At 38.1% G+C, this 20,859-nt stretch overlaps 1 long non-coding RNA gene across 1 annotated transcript; it reads left to right on the forward strand.

Moving 5' to 3' along the window:
- The first annotated feature begins 6,926 nt into the window (after positions 1–6,926).
- On the forward strand, positions 6,927–20,797 carry LOC126817497 (uncharacterized). Its single transcript, XR_007679033.2, has 3 exons — positions 6,927–7,236; positions 18,532–18,621; positions 19,894–20,797. It is a non-coding gene; the product is annotated as an uncharacterized LOC126817497 (long non-coding RNA).
- Positions 20,798–20,859: the final 62 nt, after the last annotated feature.

Below are 20,859 nucleotides of genomic sequence, written 5' to 3' on the forward strand. Positions count from 1 at the left end.
CAATGCAAATAGATTTTTCTGAAACGTCAATTTTTAAATTGTTTTAGGGCTAGTTACCTGCTTTAGATTTTGTTCATGATAATGTAAAAGACCGGATAATCTCGCCAATGACCTAGTTATTCTCAAATGTTGACATCCCACCCAGACTAATATTCGTAGAATTGTCTGAATGACATTAGAAGTGGCGTATTGCATACCTGTGATAATAATAAAGTATGACAGTATGCCTGCTCATTAAAATTACATTATGCAAGAGCTAAATCTGCCTATTGCAAGCCTTTATTTAGGCCTCAGATGTTATAGAAATTATAAATTAGACCTTGATTTACATGACAAGCTCAAAATTAACTCTGTAGACCCTCGGATGGCTCGGATACAACTTGGATTTAAACAGTTGTCCATTTAAAATTAAATCAATAAATGGCGGACTAAGCTAACATTTACCGTTAGTCACTGACGTCACTACCGGAGACTGGTGATAAAAGGCCTGCCAAGCGAGGGTACCATAGCCGTTGAGAATGTTACTTGATAATCGAAAATATGTGGGTGGGGTTATCGTCTGTCAATCAAAGGATCGGCAATTCTCGTAGACGGCGCAGACACATTTGATGTCTATTTCTAGTCCAAAATTCCAACAGTGACAACTCCGTTGAGAATAAAGTAAATTGACTGAAATTTTCAATATTTTCCCTTTTTATCATTTATTTTTGAATTCTTATAACAAAAATAACTCTGTATCAAACTCTTAACTACTGTATCTTTAATTTCAGTGATTATATTATTTCGTGCACATCTTTTTTTAGCGAATGTTATGTTTTCACTAAAAAATAAACTGTAATCTTCCCGTAACTGTTTAATACACGTGTGAAACAAATGGACGTCTAATATATAAATAGTTGTCCCTCTCTGCCTTATAACAAAATAAAGACGAAATCAACACCACCATACCGGACAATAAAACCGAATGGGAGGAAGAATGGGTCAGGCCATACACTCAACAACAAGCCCCAATAAAGAGTTGCGCCGCCCTGCCATTCAACCGGACAAATCGACCAGACCGACGAAAACGACCTAAAGATATATATATATGAACATACTATGTCACTATGTATAAACATAGGCGTAGGAGCTCAAAGTAATTCAGGGGGGGCATAAGAGAAAATTGCCCGAAATCAATACCGTTTTTTCGGGCATACATATCATAAGAGAGCTTCGGGCATATTTTCGGGCATGCAGTGGACAAGAAAAAGACGAGAAAATAGATCGAGCTATTTCACACACTCTATCTTACTATATTTATGTAGAATGTATTTTAGTGTGATCAATACCGACTGTATATAAAACATGAACTTATAGTAAATCAATCGTAGATATCTTTATGTCTGACAATCCGCTAAATGTAGAGAAGATTGTTTTTGTCTGGTCCGGTTTGATGTTATTGTACTGAGTAACCTTATACTAGATTCAGTGGTGTACAGAGGGTAGGCGACGGCACCGGTCATCTATATCATATTTACTTACTATATCATTAGAATAAAAAAATTACAGATTCCGCGGCCTGCAGAGTAGGCGACGGCATGGGTCATCTATTTCCGGGGGGGGGGGGCATCCAATCTAAAAGTGAGATTAAAGGGGCATTTTGTGACATTAGATAAAGAGTTGACAGTTCTCGCTATAATAGCTAAAAAAACCCAGATAACGTAAATAGATTATGCTGACAATTTAAGTCAAATTGCTCCAATCTGAACCGAGATATTGACTTTTGAATTTTAGACCAGCCTCGATCATCATTATTAAAGTCGGTACGATAAAAAACAGAAGTCTAGGGTGGATGGCCGAATGGTTAGCGCCTGCGCGTTGTATCATAAGGTCTGTCATTGAGTCAACTGGCGTGGTTTCGATTTCCCGGTTGTACGTGACAAGGGGAAGGGTCGCTTGTCCAAACTTCGTGGGTTTTCTCCCACTGCTAAAGTCCCCTACGCGCAAATGAATCATTGAAATAAAATTGCACCATATGTTAATCCCGAAATAACCTAATTTGTGTCGAGTGGATGTTAAACTCTCTTTTAAAAACTTCTGTGCATTTACAATTTTTAGCATATTCCCTTTAACCTATCTAGTGTTCATCCCATAAGGGGAGTTACTGTCCATCCTCCCCGAGGACGATATCGGGGGTCCATGAAGAAGGAGTGGGCGGAGAATGGTCCTGTTAGTATGATATATAGGCTTGCGAGGGGGAGGGTCCCTGAAAAAGCGACCTGTGGGTATGGCATATAGGCTCTGGGGTCTCAAAGGAAGTTGATGTTCTCACGTAGTTAGGAATGTCCTATTTTAGACAGTTCTTTTGGGTGCTCCGTTTTTAGTTTGGCAGCCCTCTCTACTCTTGAAGTTACGCCGTTTTTTTTTATTTGTGCATTTGGTCGATACCCCAGGATATTTTCTAGAAAGCACCATTTGCAGTCAGTTTATATATACAAAAATTATCTCGCGCCCAGTGAGAGAAAACCGTCCTGGGTTGCACAATCCGCCAGAACGGCCAATCGTTAAATCCAACGTAGACCGACTAACATTTGTTGGTGTCTAACAAGATTAATGATTTATACCGTTTTTAAATTTCCCGCAAACGACCGACATTTGTTCAAAAGAGACTGACGTTGATGTCACATGATTGACTCAAACATCGCGTGATCAGAAAATGGCGAAAGTCCACATGGGCGCAGCCATGTCTGTACCACGTGATCGTTAGCGGACTGATTGGTTGTCCGTATGAAATGTTTCGCTCTTTGTTGAAATTCCACGCAAACGAGACCAACACGAACGATGTTATTGATCTCGCGAACAAATGTTCGTATTGAAATCCAACAAACACCGACTAACTTTTGTCGGATAACATCGTTCGGCCAACAAATGTTTGCCAGTCTGCGCTGGGCTTAAGATCAGCGTATGGCAGGAATGGGAAGACGAAAGGGGTCATTCGGATCCCCTATAATAGTTAAAGGTACAGTCGCCCCTTTTGACCCTATGCGCAAGGGAATTACTGGAATAAAATGGCACCATATGTTTCATCAAAATCAGATGAAAATTGTGACCACTAGAGAGTCCACAAGCTAAAAACGCAAGCTAAAAACGCGAGTTTTCGTACAATCAGGGGCCATAATCCATAAAGTTATGGTCCGATATATGCCAATATCGAAAGAAGCCGAAATCTTTGGGAGATAGACCTATATTTTAAAATTCGTGACCTGTAGAGTGTCCACAAACAAACTGTGGACGGACGGACGGATGTCCGGGCGGACAGGGGCGACGACAATATACGCCCACATGGAAATATGGGCGTATAAAAACATTGTCATTTTATCAATTAATTCATTTTATTTATACATAAAAACACACAATATTTTGCTTGTAATTGTTTACCGCACTGTGTTGACCTCAATCAATGAAGCGACTGCGACACTAGGTGTCTCGCTACAGGCCTCTAGATTGTGGCAAATCCATTTTGAGGCGGAAGTAGAACACAGTTAGTTACAAGGCTGGTTACTATGATATTCACTGCGGATGTTGCATGTTTAGTCGTATTCTGCTTCAAAGTTTTGAGTCTCAAAATGTTCTTGGTCAAGTCCATACAAGCTTTGAGAAATATATTGCAAGATGTTGGCCTATCTGTTGTAGAAAGAGTTCCATTCCTCACGTATCAGGGTTGAACCTGGTACCTCCCAATCTTTGAGAAATATATTGCAAAATATTGGCCCACCTGTGGTCTAAAGCGTTCCATTACTCATGTATCAGGATCGAACCTGGTACCTCCCAATCATTGAGCCAGCGCAATAACTCCTGTAAAAGTGAGACAATCATAAGATGTATTAATATTTTTGAAATTAAAAATGAATCTTTTGAAAATTACAATATTGTGAAAATTTGATCGCTAAAAGGGATTATATCGGTGAATAATGGATCAAATCGTTCAGTATTTACAAAAATATGAAGAAGGGCGATCGACGTCGGAAAATCCATATGAACTTTCTCGGCCAACACCGGGACCGAACACGCGACCTCCCGGTTAGCGAGCCAACGTCTTACTCACCGAACCACCGTGGCTCCTGAAAAGTCAATCGATCTATGCTGTTCCCTATGTAACAAGCCCACCGCCATTTTGATTTGCCGTGATCCAAATTGATGGGTCTGTTTTAAATCCGATTGAATCCAAGCCGGGAGATTATCTATATTAGCATTGATGTTTCGATTTTGTTTTCTAAATGTTAAATCGATTCCCCGGTTGTACGTTACAAGGAGTAGGATCGCCTGTCTAGCCTCGTGGGTTTTCTCCGGGTCCTCTGGTCCTCCGGGTCCTCCCACTGCTAAAGACCCCTGCGCACAAGCGAATGATAGAAATAAAATTGAACCATATGTTAGTCACGAAATGTCCTAGTTTGTGTCCAGAGGAGGTTAAACTCGCTCTCTCTCTCTCCACTGCCCCCCCCCCTCTCTCTCTCAAAATGTTACGTCTTGTTACTTTAAATAAGACCTTATATATCTGAGCGATTATCAATAAAATCAGATATATTCCTTTATCATTAAACACAAGTGTTATACAGCAAGTAGATAGTGAGTGATAGGTCCATACGAAAACATCAAAGCTTGTTGGTATAATGAAACTCCACATACACCCGGCCCCGAGTTCACAAAACATTCCTCAGACTTAACTCAACTTTCAGTCACTGCTTATGAGAAATATCTTTGATCCAGAAACACAAAACTTTGCCCATAGTTTCTTAATGATGTATTTGATACATTAAAACAACCAATGTTTTATAAAGGGATATTTTAGTTAAAATAAGGTGAACCATTTTGAGTAAATTCTTAACTTAAAGTAGCTAAATCATTATCATTCAAAGTTTCGACATTGAAAACACGAACTTTGTCAATTCAAATCAACATTGATGTTGGGATCTTACCGAGAAAAGACAAAATTAGACAAAATATCGTGTAAAATAATGCGTTTCAGCGTCATTTGTAACAAGGGACTCGAATAACGGGGCTAGACATATTCCACAAGTCATGCCAAACGGCGACGCAATATTCTTATCTGCAGAGCATGCGCAATAAATACTATCGGTATAGACGCTAGAGATTGCCATTCGATTGGCACTTCTGGCATATTTCGCCGAACATAATTGATTTGAAATTAGAGTAAGAACGGAAATGATTGAATGTAAATCAATTTATATATATAATGTACATTCATATTACATTATTGTATGCGTAGCGACCCATTTGTGTTAATTTCTAGGTCCCAAATATTAGCCTTTAAGTCTGAAAATGCTTTGTGAACTCGAGGCCAGAATGGTCTAAAGAGAAAATAAACTATAATATATCAAGTTTGCCCGGGTATTGGGAGAGGTGGGGGGTGAAGGTTGTCCGGGCAGTGGTAGGGGACTGGGGGGGGGATGTTTACCCGGGCAATGGCAGGGGAGGTGGTGAAGTTTACTCGGGCAGGACAGTGGTATGGGAGTGGGGGGGGGGGTGCCCGGACAGTAGCAGAAGGAGGGGGTGAGGTTTGCCCGGGCAGTGGCAGGGGGTGGATATGAAGTTTGCCAGGGTAGTGGCATTCCGTTTCAATTTCAGACTACTCTTCATCGACATTACGACACAGTCCTAATTTAAATGTGTTTAAATTTTCTAATATAAAATTTACTTTTAATAATGAGAACTCATGAGACGATAAGTGTTATCATATCCTACCTGGTGCATGACATCCACCAGTGTTTATCAGTAACAGGATCCATTAATTAAAACATAAATTAATATATTGGTCGAGGGTTAAAATTCTAGTACACATTTTAGTTCGTGGCGACTTTGTTAGAATTTTGAAGTTTTTAAGTTTTCACAGCTATTTGATATTTGAGAATGGGGGGGGGTGTCCGAATGGTTAGCACGTGCGCGCTGTATTATAAGGCCTGTCATTGAGTCAACTGGCGTGGTTTCGAATCCCCGGTTGTACGTGACAAGGAGTAGGGTCGCCTGTCTAACCTCGTGGGTTTTCTTCGGGTCCTGCGGTTTCCTCCCACTGCTAAAGACCCCTACGCGCAAGCGAATTATTGAAATAAAATTTAACCATGTGTTAGTCCCGAAATGACCTGGTTTGGGTCGAGTGGACGTTAAACCCCATTTCTCTCTCTCTCTATTTGAGAATAAAACTTGTTTAATGTGGATATATATTGACTGTCTTCTAGCCCGTTTAAACTGGTACATCAAAATGAAATGATATGTGTTTTAACGTTTGTAAATTGATAGATTAATGATATGTATGTTTATCACACGGGGAGTATATGACACGTTATTTATGATAAATAGTTACGAAACGTTAACAACATACATTGACTCGACACGCCCATTATCTAACGCTATGATTTATCAACCCGATTAGCCCAGAGATAATAGCGTGCTAAAAACTGTATATAACAGTAAATAAGGCGGTATTTGTGTGTTTGAGAGAGAGAGAGAGAGAGAGAGAGAGAGATGGAGGGGGTGAGGGGGGTTGTTAACGTCCACTCAACACAAATGCGCGTAGGGGGTCTTTAACAGTGGGAGGAAACCGGATGACTTGCAGTAAACCTATGAGGTTGGGCAGGCTTTTCATGTCATGAACACGTGTGGGATAGAAATCACGCCATCTGACTTAATGACAGACCTTATGATCTAAAGCGTAAGCGTTAGATCCCCCACGTTGTTTATATCAGTAAATACGTCGGTACACCTATGTTTAATTATTGCCGTGTTCAAGTTGTTTAAATTACATAGATAGATAGACTAACGCCGTCATACATATATAGATATGGTTGCATCAATTAGCTTAGAGTCGCCTTGACAACCAAAAACAAATGGCCAAACAAACTGAAAAACGATATATGATCGGAATGATACGATATTCATTCTCTATTGCTTGTCGTCGATGAGAGAGCACAACGGACAATTTTCTTTAATTTTTGGATCAATTACTTTACGTCCAATTACCATCTCAGTGCATCGTAGACATGGGTTGTTCCGGAAGTAAGAGCACAGAGACCGCAGCTGCTGGAGATAGGAAGCCAGAAACGAAGCCTGAAACTAATCACGAACAGGAAACAGACGCATCAGGAAAAACAGACGCAACAGAAACAACGGACGCCCATAAAACAATTGACGCACCAGAGGAACCAGTAACGCCAGTTCAAAATAACGCCGAGGAGCAAACAGGTAGATGTTGTATTTTATATAAACATGTTGTAATAAAATCTAGTCGCTACAGAGCACTAGGACATTAGAACTAATTCATTGCATTAACGTAAATAAAACGCAAATATGAGAAAGTAAAATCCAGACATTTATAAAAGTAAAAAAAAAGCAAATATCAGAAAATATTGTTTAAATTTACATACTGATTACCTCATAGATAAAATAATTTATTGAGCATAATTTCATATGAATACAATTGTTCATGTTGGCGCACAAATTTTTAAAAAAATCGAGGCATTGCTATCCATATACCCATCCCCCACCCACCCGTCCCTGGAAATTTTAATGTCGATTATATTTGTAACTTTTTGCACTTCATGCATTTTTGAATGCAAATTCGTTTCAGCAAAAATATGTTCAGAAAATTTCTGGTAATAGTGAAATTGACGTGTTGATATTTCATGTCGGTGCACAAAATTTTAAAAAGTAGCATTTTTTAAAAGATAGACATTGTTTTAGATTTTGTTTTTTTCCCCCGCGTAAGTCGAACGGTTCGGTTGAGTAAACACACGCTCAAATTAGCGTTAGGGTTAGGATCTTTCGCCCTTTATGTCCCTAATAAAGCCTCTACGGTGCTAAAAGGATTTATGACAAAGATGATTCTTCCTTTCAATAGATCTCTTCGTTGTAATGATATAGACTGACAACCCAGAGAGAGAAATGGGGTTTAACGTCCACTCGACACAAACTAGGACATTTCGGGACCAGCATATGGTTCAATTTTATTTCAATAATTCACTTGCGCGTAGGTGTCTTTAGCAGTGGGGGGGAAACAGGAGGACCCGGAGAAATCAATTACAGACCGTATGATGCAACGCGCACGCGCTAACCGTTCGGCCATCCAACCCCTCTTTGGGACACAAAGGTAAAAACGGGTTGCTGTTTACTTGCTTTCGTTATAAATATCCCCTTCTAGTTAAAACGTTTCTCTTTTTATAGGTCGAATTATTTCGTATCCCCTTTAAGGTGGTAATGAAATACAATCGGGTGAATATATATGAGACTATTTATTGCAATATTGTATCTCACCAGGTGAATATGTTATTACCCAGTATTATACAGGTATGTTACGTATCACGTGTACAGACCTACATATAATTACTATACATTATATTAGAATACTTAATAATTAATACAGGTATTTAACACTGGCGTTGTGTGGGGTAATATTTGTTTGATTCGTTAAAGTAGCTAAGTCTCTAACTCAATATCATCAAAAATCTTCGACATTGAAAACACGAATTATTTGTCAATTCAAATCAACATTGGTCTTGTGATCTTACAGGGAAAGGATGGGCTTCTGATATCCAATATTCAAGACAAAATAAACATTTTGTCTTTGGTACACGAATCGTGTACCATAATGCGTTTCAGTGCCATTTGGAACAAGGGACTCAAGATCGAGGCTAGACATATTCCACAAGATATGTCAAATGGTGACGCTATATTCTTATCTGGAGAGCATGCGCAATAAATACCATCGGTTTAGACTGGAATAACCAGACGCTAAAGATTGTCTTCAATTGAGGCTTCTGGCGTATTTCGCCGAACATAACTGATTAGAAATTACAGTAAAAACAGAAACGATTGAATGTAAATCAGTTTATATACATTCATATTACATTATTATATGCGTTGCGAGCCATTTGTGTCAATTTCTAGATCCCAAATATTAGCGATTTAGCTCCTTTAAGCTTGCATGGGGCCACTTGCTGGAAAAAGACCGGGGTCCTATTTGCAACAACACTGGCGTTGTGTGGGGTAATGTTTGTTTGATTCTTTTAGTAATTAGTTTCTAAGCACCTGTACATATTATTCTTTAAAACTGCGATATCACTGTCGGTGGAAGCGGGCGCGGGTCCTTAGTTTAGTAGTTTAATTGTTTCAATGGCATTTAGTAATGGAACTGTTATTAGCATTACGGTAATCTACCTTGAACTCTTTCACAATATTATATTAAAGCGGAAATTGCAAATTTTAAAGTTATATTTTTAAAATTTATTAAAATAAAGCCTGAAAATAGATGGTATCCATAAACAGTCCTACCTTGTTAAAGAATAATCCTATTAATCCTATAATTCACTATTGCCAGCTGAGAAATTGGCAAAAATATCATTTTCCTCTTCATTTTCAAACGTTTGAAAAAAGCTACTCCATGGTGGAGAATAGAAAACAAGGGAGGTAATTGTGTTATTATTTCCTGTGTAAATGAGTTTTAAGTGTGAGAATAACACCTATGATCGTATAATTGTGAGTTCATAACCTATTGAGCAAAAGACATAGTAATAATTACGTTTTGACTTTCTTAGAAAATTTGCAATTTCCGCTTTAAGTTAGTGTCATTTAAAGGAAATTAGAAGGGTGTAATAACAAATGAAATGAAATGGGGTTTAACGTCCTACTGTTCTGCTCCGAATAGGGCTAATGAAGACGGGCATACGCAATACAGTGTGCTATGAGGGAAATTTGGCCCGGACAGCGGTACTACGGCCTGCTCTTATATCGAATTCAAAATGTCAAGGGATCTCTTACGTGCACGCTCACGCTAATGCCACCCGAACGACTAGACAGCTGTCCTTGTCAGGCCCTCCGTCCTGCACTACTGACAAGGGGGAACCACGCCGGGAAATCTGGATGAACTTTCTCGGCTAAAGAAGGGATCGAACACCCGACCTACAGGCTAGCGAGCCAGCGTCTTAACCACTTAGCCAAAGTGACCCCACCAACACCCCGGTATTAAAAAAGTTTCTTATATGTATATATTGTATCGATCTATTTTATCATTGCTTAGTAGTATACATATTAGTATAATTTTTTTCGTTAAAAACATAATTAAGGTATTACGATTACACTTCCTTGAGATCAAATGACGTCAATCTTATTGTATTTTACTCTAGATATTTTCTGGTCTACTGCACAAAATTTATTACCGATACCTTATAACAAATTTAATTTTTATGATATCTTATTTTTTAATTTTTATGATATTTTTTTTTGAATCTTTGGATATTTTATTTTTGAATTTTTATGATATTTTTTAAATATTTAACTTTCGACATCCGACCTCCGAAATCCACTGCTCAGTGAGTAAGACCTAGCATGGACAGGTGTATAGTTTTTTGGATGGAAAAAAACGAAAGCCTTCACACAAATGATCCCCTGGCAGCTGGAATTCGATAATAAAAAATTAGGCGTAAACGCGCAAAATTCACTTCACTGTATGGCGTATACACGTCTTGGTTAGCTCAGTCGGTGCATAAAAATAGGATGACGAGTACAATTTCAAATTGTAATCAAACAATTTCATGTAGTAATCAAACAATTTCAAACAATTCCATATTGTAATATTTCATATTGTAATCAAACAATTTCATATTTATTCAAATAATTTCATATTGTAATCAAACATTTTCATATTGTAAGCAAACAATTTCATATTGTAATCAAACGTTTTCATATTGTAATCAAACAATTTCATATTGTAATCAAACAATTTCATATTGTAATCAAACAATTTCATATTGTAATCAAACAGTTTCATATTGTAACCAAACAATTTCATATTGTGATCAAACAATTTCATACTGTAATCAAATAATTTCAACTTGTATTCAAACAATTTCCTTTTGTAATCAAACAATTTCATATTGTAATCAAACAATTTCAACTTGTATTCAAACAAGATCAACTTGTATTCAAACAATTTCATATTGTAATCAAACATTTTCATATTGTAATCAAACATTTTCATATTGTAATCAAACAATGTCATATTGTAATCAAACAATATTAAATTGTATTCAAACAATTTCAAATTGTATTCAAACAATTTCAAATTGCATTCAAACAATTTCAAATTGTATTCAAACAATTTCAAATTGTATTCAAACAATTTCAAATTGTATTCAAACAATTTCAAATTGTATTCAAACAATATCATATTGTATTCAAACAAATGAGGGGGGTTGGATGGCTGAATGGTTAGCGTGCGGGTGCTGTATAATAAAGTCCGTTATTGAGTCGACTGGCGTGGTTTCGAATCCCCGGATGTACGTGACAAGGAGTAGGGTCGCCTGTCCAACCTCGTGGTCTTTCTCCGGGTCCTCCGGTTTCCTCCCACTGCTAAAGACCCCTATGCGCAAGCGAATTATTGAAATAAAATTAAACCATATGTTAGTCCCGAAATGACCTAGTTGTGTCGATTGGACGTTAAACCCCATTACTATCTCTCTCTCTCTTAACTCAAACAAATGAAATGAAATGGGATTGAATATTATTACGGCCCTCGATGTATTGAAAAAAACTAAGAGGTATATGTGAGAAAGGAGACGTATTATAGAAGCTACTGAAGGGCGTTTATGAGGGCAAACATCAATAAAATCTTACATGTCGCCTTTAGAGAGTCAAGTTGATTTGTAGCTAATTTAGTCGATAACATAATCTCAAGTTATATTAGTTTAGTGACATATAATCCTTGTGTGGCATTTAGCGGCGGGGTAGGGGTTCTAATGGTTGAACGCGTGAGTCAAGTGATGTGGTTTTAATTCCTCGCTTGTGCGTGACAAGGAGTTGGATTGCCTGTCCAACCTCGTGGGTTCTCTCCGGGTACTCCTACTGCTAAAGACCATTTCGCGGAAGCGAATTATTGAAATAGAATTTAACCATATGTTAGTTCCGAAATGACCTAGTTTGTGTGGAGTGGACCTCTCGCTCTGTCTGTCTGTCTGTCTCTCTCTCTCAAGCGAATTATTGAAATAAAATTGAACCATATGTTAGTCCTGAAATGACCTTGTTTGAGTCGAGTAGACCTTACCCCCCCCCCCCCTCTCTCTCTCTCCTTCTCTCAGTACAACTACCGGCACTTAGGATCTACACGTTAGAACACTCGACAACCTAACCACTACCAATGACAACCTAACCACTACAATTGACAAGGCCTCTTATGTTATTTGAAGTATTTGATAATAATAATGTTACAAGTAGTATTAATAGTAAAGACTTGTTACAATTACACTTGTATATACGTACAGGACCTCCGTACCGCACCAAGGCATTGGGAAACCACGTCAGACAATCCCGATGAACTTTCTGGACCAACACCGGGAGCGAGCCCTCGACCTCCAGGCTAGCAAGCCAAAGTCTTACTCACTTAGCCACTGTGGCTCCCAACCAACGGGGCTAATGAATATATGTTAAATACTAATAGTGTAGTAAAGTTGTTAATGGTATGTGATTAATATTTAACGATTTAACTACGACATAGGTCATGGCGAGGTAAAACAGACATTAACTATAAATAATAGATTTCCATTCAACATAAGTGATGACAATTGGTCTGTTTATTATTTGAGTAACCAATGACAACAGCGTTCTAAATTATGCACTTGATATATCAACTTTTCTAAGTTGACACAAGAACTATGCTGGGGCCATATTTGTTTTCTCTTTCGTCAGAATGTTTATTCTGTTTGAACTCCAATTTGTATTTATCGAAAAACATTAGGTTTTTTTCCACGACAGGATCCACACTCAAATTCAGAAAGAATGAGAGAGAGAGAGAGAGAGAGAGAGAGAGAGAGAGAGAGAGAGAGAGAAATGGGGTTTAACGTCCACTCGACACAAATTATGTCATTTCGGGACTAACATACTATGGTTCAATTTTATTTCAATAATTCGCTTGCGTGTGGGGGTCTTTAGCAGTGGGGGGAAACCGGAGAGAAATGGGGTTTAACGTCCACTCGACACAATTTATGTCATTTCGGGACTAACATAACATGATTTAATTTTATTTCAATAATTCGCTTGCGTGTGGGGGTCTTTAGCAGTGGGAGGAAACCGGAGGACCCGGAGAAAACCCACAGGGTTGGACAGACGGCCCTACGCCTTGCCACGTACAAGCGGGGAATTGAAACCACGCCACTTGACTAAATGAAAGGCCGTCTGATACAACGCACACGCGTTAACCTTTCGGTCCACCCTCCCCCACCATCTGGAGATAGATCGAATATCGACAAATGTCCAATTCATCATATCTTTGTAAATACTGAACGGGATCGAACCATGTTTGGCCTGACATTCCTTTTAGAGATTAAACGTTCATAAATATTGTAATTTGCAAGTCCTCAAACATGTCGACCATAAAACAAAATTTACTATATACAAAAGATGAAAAAAATATATAAATTTATTTCTCATTTTTTAAAAGACTAACCAATAACATTATTTCAAAGAATGTACATTAGCTTTTTTTTCTATAAAAAAAAAACACGGGAGCGTAAATGGTGAGCTACAAGGCGCCTAGTTTAAATGGTGTGCTACAAGGCGCCTCGCTTAATTAATATTGGTTTATTATCTGTATGTGAAACAGTGTTCAAACGCCTTTTGTCACAGCCAGTCTAACGAGGATCACCTGACATGGCCGTAGCCCCGCGGGCGGCGACATTTTTTCCATTATAAGCGCACTGTATGGCGTGTACCCGTATATGTCTTCATTAGGTCGTTTAGTACAGGGAGGTAAAGCATTAAATCACATTTCATTTTGGGCAATATATATATATATATATATATATATATCTCAATTTGAGTGTGGATTAGGTCGTGGAAAAAATTTAATGTTTTTCGATAAATACAAATTGGAGTAAACATTCTGACGAAAGAGAAAACATATACTCTTATGTGTAATACAGTCAGTTTGTCTCTGGTCACTAATGGATGTCTATATAAACATTGCGCAAAAAATAAAATATAGACACAGACTAGTACTTGGTATCACCACTGCAGACACGCTACGATAGGTATTGCGATTCAGGCGCTACGATACGATTCGTATGAAGATTCCATAATTCAGGTCAACATTTACCAAGCAAACAACAGGATAAATGATTAATTGATATTTTTAGTCCTGCCGATGTTGAAGAAAATAAAATTATTTTATATCATGATATTGATGTGGATCAAAATAAGGACCCAAACTATTCAAGAGTGTTTGTGTCTGCGACATGGATTATTAAGAGTGAAAGATTACTAACGCTAGCTTCCCACTGTCATACGATGCGTTCCGGTGGGATTGTCCCCATTGAGTCCTCGATTTGGTACGTGCAGAAACCTTCGGTTACGTTTCGATGCGGTCAACATGATTTGCATGGAATTCCAACTCTGTTGGTGGTAGGGAGTCGTTACGTTCATGCCATTGTTTTTTGTTCGACCCGAACGATTTGTCTCTTTGTCCTCGAAATTCCCTGCACCACTGACCAGGTTAGTGATCCGGTGCTATACTTGCCAATCCTCCGTGGCCCTACACCTATAGTGTTAAAGTTACCTATACTACCATACTCAACAAACCACTGTGGCCCCCTACACCAATAGTGTTCAAATTACCATGACTACCATAAACACGGTTTACAAAACAGTTTCCCATCTTTAAATAAATATATTTGATTTAACATTAAACTAAAGCTCATTACACAAACTTAGGCAATAAATATCTTCTCTACTATGTACCATTTGTTTATTTTGAAAAAGTAGCTTCGAGTATTGTGACAACGAGAACATGTGTTTACGGCCGTTATTGGCAAATCAGATTTCTTATTATATTGATATCTGATTAATCATCTTACAGTGTAAACCTACCTTAATTCTATTTTTTCTGATGTAACTCAAGAAGTCTGAGTGCTAGCCAGCCCTTTAGTAAATATGTACTTTAGTTTCAATAAGAATTAGATAACAATAATTCGTGTAACCATAATAACCACACGAAGCTGTAACCATACGAAACTTACGCCGGCTGTCTACATTAGACATGAAGAAATGAAATGAAATGGGGTTTAATGTCCTACTGTTCTGCTCCTAAACTGGGCTAATGAAGACGGGCATACGCCATACAGTGTGCTATGAGGGAAATTTTGCCCGGGCAGCGGCGCTACGGTCTACTCTGATATCGAATTCCAACTGCCAAGAGATCTTTTTCGTACACGTCAATATGTACACGGGACCTCGGTTTTTCGTCCCATCCGAACGACTAGACAGCTGTCCTTGTCAGGCCCTCCGTCCTGCATAGACATGAAGAAACCACTTAGTTAGCTTCGAGTATTTGGAGAAGTGTTTACTCTGTTTCTGTTTAATAAAATTGAAAATTGGGATTTAGTCTTTGTGTGTATGAAAGATGTAAAACAAATTAGAACAGCATTACGAATTTTTGAATATGGCGGCCATTCATTGCAGGGATCTATTCTCAACGTAGACAGATCTCTGAGTTCAGAATGCATAATAATATCATAAAGTTGTAACCATAACTTAAAATTACTTTTAAAAAAACATAACAAATATAACATTCCAACTCAAGAGGTTGTAACGAGCCTAAATATTATTTTTTTTATTATATAAAATCACTTAGTGTGACTCCACAGTTTTTCATCCATCATCCATTAACATTATAATATTTGTCTATGTCTACATGTTTTGGTTGCTGTGTTCACCATTCAAAACGTATCGTATCGTACGGATTTTATGCGCACATACCTTACACACTGTATCTCAAAAGATACGAGTGCCCCGTATTTTTCTTAAAAAACCCATTAACGCATACTATTTATCTCCATAACTATTTATCTATATAGTTCGGTAACTATGTTCGCAATTCATAACTTTTCGGGGAATGCTTTACGCCCTTGAAAGGGTAATTAGACAAGTGATGAATCACTTGGTGGTCTGCGTCCAAAAGACTTCGGTCCGTTTTTTGGGGGTGTTTTATTTTTGTTTTTGTTTTTTATAAACAATATTTTATTTAATTTTAGGACACAGGCAAAACCTATATAATCCCTCTCCCCAAAATTTTAACATTTAAAGAAACAAGATAAAAGAAATAACTATATTCAATCAATCAATCAATTGCACATGCATATTCACATGCATTCGGTCCGGTTCATGCAAAATTTGTCTATACAAGTACATTGTACGTATAGTTAACTGTATGGAAGCACGGTGCAACACCAAACATGGATTGGTTTAATATCTCAGCGTGCTTAAATATAAAGAGGATATATTGATCTGCCCTCACCCCCCCCCCTCTCTCTCTCTCTCTCTCCCCCCTCTCTCTGTCGTCTCTGTCTCGTCTCTCTCTCTGTCTGTCTGTCTGTCTATCCCCCCTCTCTCTCTCTCTGTCCCTCTGTCTCTCTCTCTCACTCTCTCTCTGGTTTAATGTCTTGGTGTGTCTGATTAAAGAAGACCAAGTTAAGCCAATTTAATATGGTTTCAGTCGGTCGTGTAAACCCCGTCTATAAACAACTGTTTACTATATCAGCGTGTTTAAATAAAGAGGATTTATTGATTTCTATTTGGATTAGCCGCTGTTAATATTTGATAAACACGACACCTCTTAGTTTTATAATATCCGTCAATGTAATAAAAACACTGGTTAATGTCTCCGTTATTCGATTTTCCACAATATATTATTGATACAGACCGTAAACTAACATTAGTGTGGCGGGACGCCCTGCTGCCTACCATTTATAGTGCCATGTTTTATAATTGGTTTCAGTGAACTTTAGAAATACACAGGCAGTGGCGGATCCAGTCGGGGGGAGGGGTTATCCCTTCCTACCCTACCCCCACCCCAAATGACAGTATACAAAATTCGTTTATATCATTCTGCTTCTATGAAATGTGTAAATTTGAGGTTTATGTTTGGGGTGAAGGAATTAAATATTATATTATTCGAGTCCGGATTTACTCCACAAATCACTATGAACATACACCCCACCTCACCCCCACTGTACACAGGATACAGTTCTGTGAAATATAATTAATGTTATTATATTCGAGTCCGGATTGACTCTACAAATCACTATGAACATACACCCCAACTCAACCCCACTGTACACAGGATACAATTCCATGGAATATAATTAATGTTTATTATCGTTTCGAATAAAATTCTGTAGTTTTTATCAAGTCCACAACCTTATACGTATTTAACAACCATTAATCTAGTAAGAGAACTGGAAATACAGGACGCATTTCTATGGAATCCTGTTTATTACTGAGTGACGTTTCAACTGGAAATATACAGGAGGAAATTATATATAATACAATTACTGTTTATTTCGACTAAGATTCTCTATCAAGTACTCAGGTCACAATTCTAATGGAATACGGAGAATGCTAGATCAGAGACGGTCCTGCACATATGACGTCATATGTGGATTGTGCGTTAGGTTTTGGGTAAGGGTTAGGCTTGGTCCTGGATTAAGGTTAGCGCTAGCCCTCTTTACATCTCGAGACTTTGATGGAATCTGCAGGTCCTAACCCTTACCCCTAACCCACAATCTACATATGACGTCTTGTGTGCTAAAATGTGCAGGAGCGTCTCCGATCTAGCGTTCTTCATGGAATACAAGTATGGTTTATTTCAGTTTCTCCAATCTTATGATAAATAGTGATAAAAACTAGAAAGCCTATACCACACTACCTAATTAATATTTAACAATCATTAATAAACTATAATAAACATGTTATCTGCCTCTATTTTCTAATAATATGAGGAGATATCTCACACAACTAAATAGTGTACTTGTGATATAAATTAATTAATGTACTTGTGATATAAATTAAATTAATTAATATACGTGTGATATAGATAAAAAAACAAAAAAATCAACAAACAAACAAAAAGACCTATAGGATTAATTGTAGATTCATTTAACGTACAGGATCACATCTGCCATAACAACAAAAAATATTCCTTGGACGATTTTAATAAACAAAACTTTAGATTAACAAGCACGAACGTAATATAAAATAGTAATTGAGTATGACGTCATCACCGATCTCAAGAACAAGTAGAACAACACGATGATGAGTAGAACTTGGGGTCCAGTTCCTCGTCATTTACTTAACAATACGAGTTTTAAGCTATCAAACGTTGCAACTGTTGTGCGAACTGAAATATATATTAATGTTTCTGGGATGCTGCTGCTGCGACAATATTTATTGTGACTCAAAATGATCAAACTTTTCTCTATTCTAATTAGTGAAGCAGAAAACTTCGTGTTACGAATTTGTGAAGGCTGTTAAGGAAATCTCCGTCTTCATTAGCTTGGAGCAGAACTGTAAGACGCTAAACCCCATTTCATTTCATTTCGTTAATGAAACGATAATCGGTAAAGCTACCCTCAGATTTCGAAACCGGAAGTGTTTATCTCTTAAATACGTAATTCGAATGGGGAAGATCACATATTGTATATTCGTTGTGTTTTTCAGAACAAGTAACAGAAAATAGTCCAGTAGAGGCACCGCTTGAGGCTGAAGAAACATAATGAAAATACAACGACACAGACAGAAATCTGAGAGGTAAGAATAATTAAAGAATTAGTGGGAATTAGTGAGTGTTGCGACTTATAGTTGACGGAATGTAGGGTTGTCGACTGTAATCTCGCCTTTCGTTGTCAGTGTGTTACTCACCTTTGTGTCAGTGATGCAGGACTGAGGGCCTGACAAGGACAGCTGTCTAGTCGTTCGGATGGGACGAAAAACCGAGGTCCCGTGTACACATTGGCGTGCACGAAAAAGATCTCTTGGCAGTTGGAATTCGATATAAGAGTAGGCCGTAGTGCCGCTGTCCGGGCAAAATTTCCCTCATAGCACACTGTATGGCGTATGCCCGTCTTCATATGCCCAGTTCGGAGCAGAATAGTAGGACGTTAAACCTCATTTCATTTCATTTCATTTCTATCGGTAGAAAACCGGTCTGAGATAAGTTATTTCCCCTTGAATTTAACAATCCCGCTTACTCTAGGTCGCCACTGTCGCGCGATGCGTTGCGATAGGATTGTCCCTGGCTATTGAGTCCACGATCTGGTACGTGCGAATACTTTCAGATACGCTTCGCTATGATTAACACGATTGCTACGACTGGCCCCAATATATGATAAGACCTGATAGGATCACAACGATTACTCCACGATTAAAACCACGATTTCAATCGCAGATAGTTGGAACCTAGCATTACGAACTAGGCATGCGCGGATCCGTATGTGTGTGGGGAGGACGTGGGTGGGGGGGGGGGATAGAGTCCCAGTTCTGTAATAATTCAAGCTTCGTTCAAAATGAAAAACAAAAGAAAAAAAAAATAGAAATAATGCGATCGGTCCTGGCGGTAGTCGTCTGCTTAATGTTGGAAAGAGATCTTCTATGCTACGGGGGGGGGGGGGGGACCGAATGGTTAGCACGTGGGCGCTGTATCATGAGGCCTGTCATTGGCGTGGTTTCGAATCCCCCGTTGTACGAGACAAGGAGTAAGGTTGCCTGACCAACCTCGTGGGTTTTCTCCGGGTCCTCCGGTTTCCCCCCACTGCTAAAAAACCCTACGCGCAAGCGAATTATTGAAATAAAATTAAACCATATGTTAGTCCCGAAATGACCTAGTTTGTGTCGAGTGGACGTTAAACTCCAATTCTCTCTCTATGCTACAGGCGCATGTGACATGAAATCCGCTTTTGACGTTGTTTTGCACACTACTTATATTTCGGGTGTAAAATTTTCAAGATTTCTCAACATTTAGTATACGACGCTTTTAGAAATTTATTCTCATAATTAAAAATTTATATTTGTTATAAATTTCAGATTGAGTGTTGATTGTATTTGAGACCAGATATCGCAATAACTCATCATGGATCAAAATCATGTTTTTTTTTCTATTTCAACCGCTGTTTTATTTTTTTTTTTTAATTTAAATATGTATTATGTAAGAGCTAAATCTGCACATTGCAGATCTTTTTTCTGGCTTCTGTTATATAAATTATTATTTAGACCTCTATGGTCTTGAAAAGCCCTATACCCAACCCTCTAGATCATCGGATGGCAGAAATATTATATGGGTTAGAACCTCGCGCCATTTCAGGGGCGGATCCAGGGGGTTTATTGTTAAGGAAATTTAAAAGTTGACAATGCATGATGCCATCATCGTCACTAAATTACGAAGGCATCCATACACATTGAGCTTTTTAAAGAGAGAAATCCAACTTCCTGTTTGATGTCAATTTTTATAATGAATTAATAGGATCACATTGTGATTCAATTTCATTGATGCAAAGCATTAATTGTGATATCACACATGTCTATATTATCATTACATCGCGCTTTGAATGCCAACCCCATTCCACTATCTTATGAGTAAGGATAACGCACAAGACGGTTACACTTTTCTCATAAAGTTATGTTTTACCCCCCCCCTCTCTCTCTCTCTCTGGATCCGCCCCTGCATTTCATAATTGAACGTTAAAATCTGTATTATCGTAGCAGTTTAACTGTCGGTCGGTCAACCATTTATCTAAATCTTACATAATGCATTTTTAAGCTTGCAAACAAAGCTGTGATATTTTATATTTTAAAAAAGCACCACGCACCAGATATCTATGTTTGTATATTTTCAATATTTGTTTTTGATGTTAAAAGGTCGCGAACGAATAGGGGTGTTTTTCTATGATTGATTTAAAATTTGTAAATTTACTCATGGGCGTCACACATGGGGGGGGGGGCAATTTTTTTTCTGGGGGGGGGGGGGGTGTCTGAATATACTTGGACCCCCCC

The sequence above is a fragment of the Patella vulgata genome, chromosome 4 (assembly GCF_932274485.2).
Source record: "Patella vulgata chromosome 4, xgPatVulg1.2, whole genome shotgun sequence".
Lineage (NCBI taxonomy): Eukaryota > Metazoa > Mollusca > Gastropoda > Patellidae > Patella > Patella vulgata.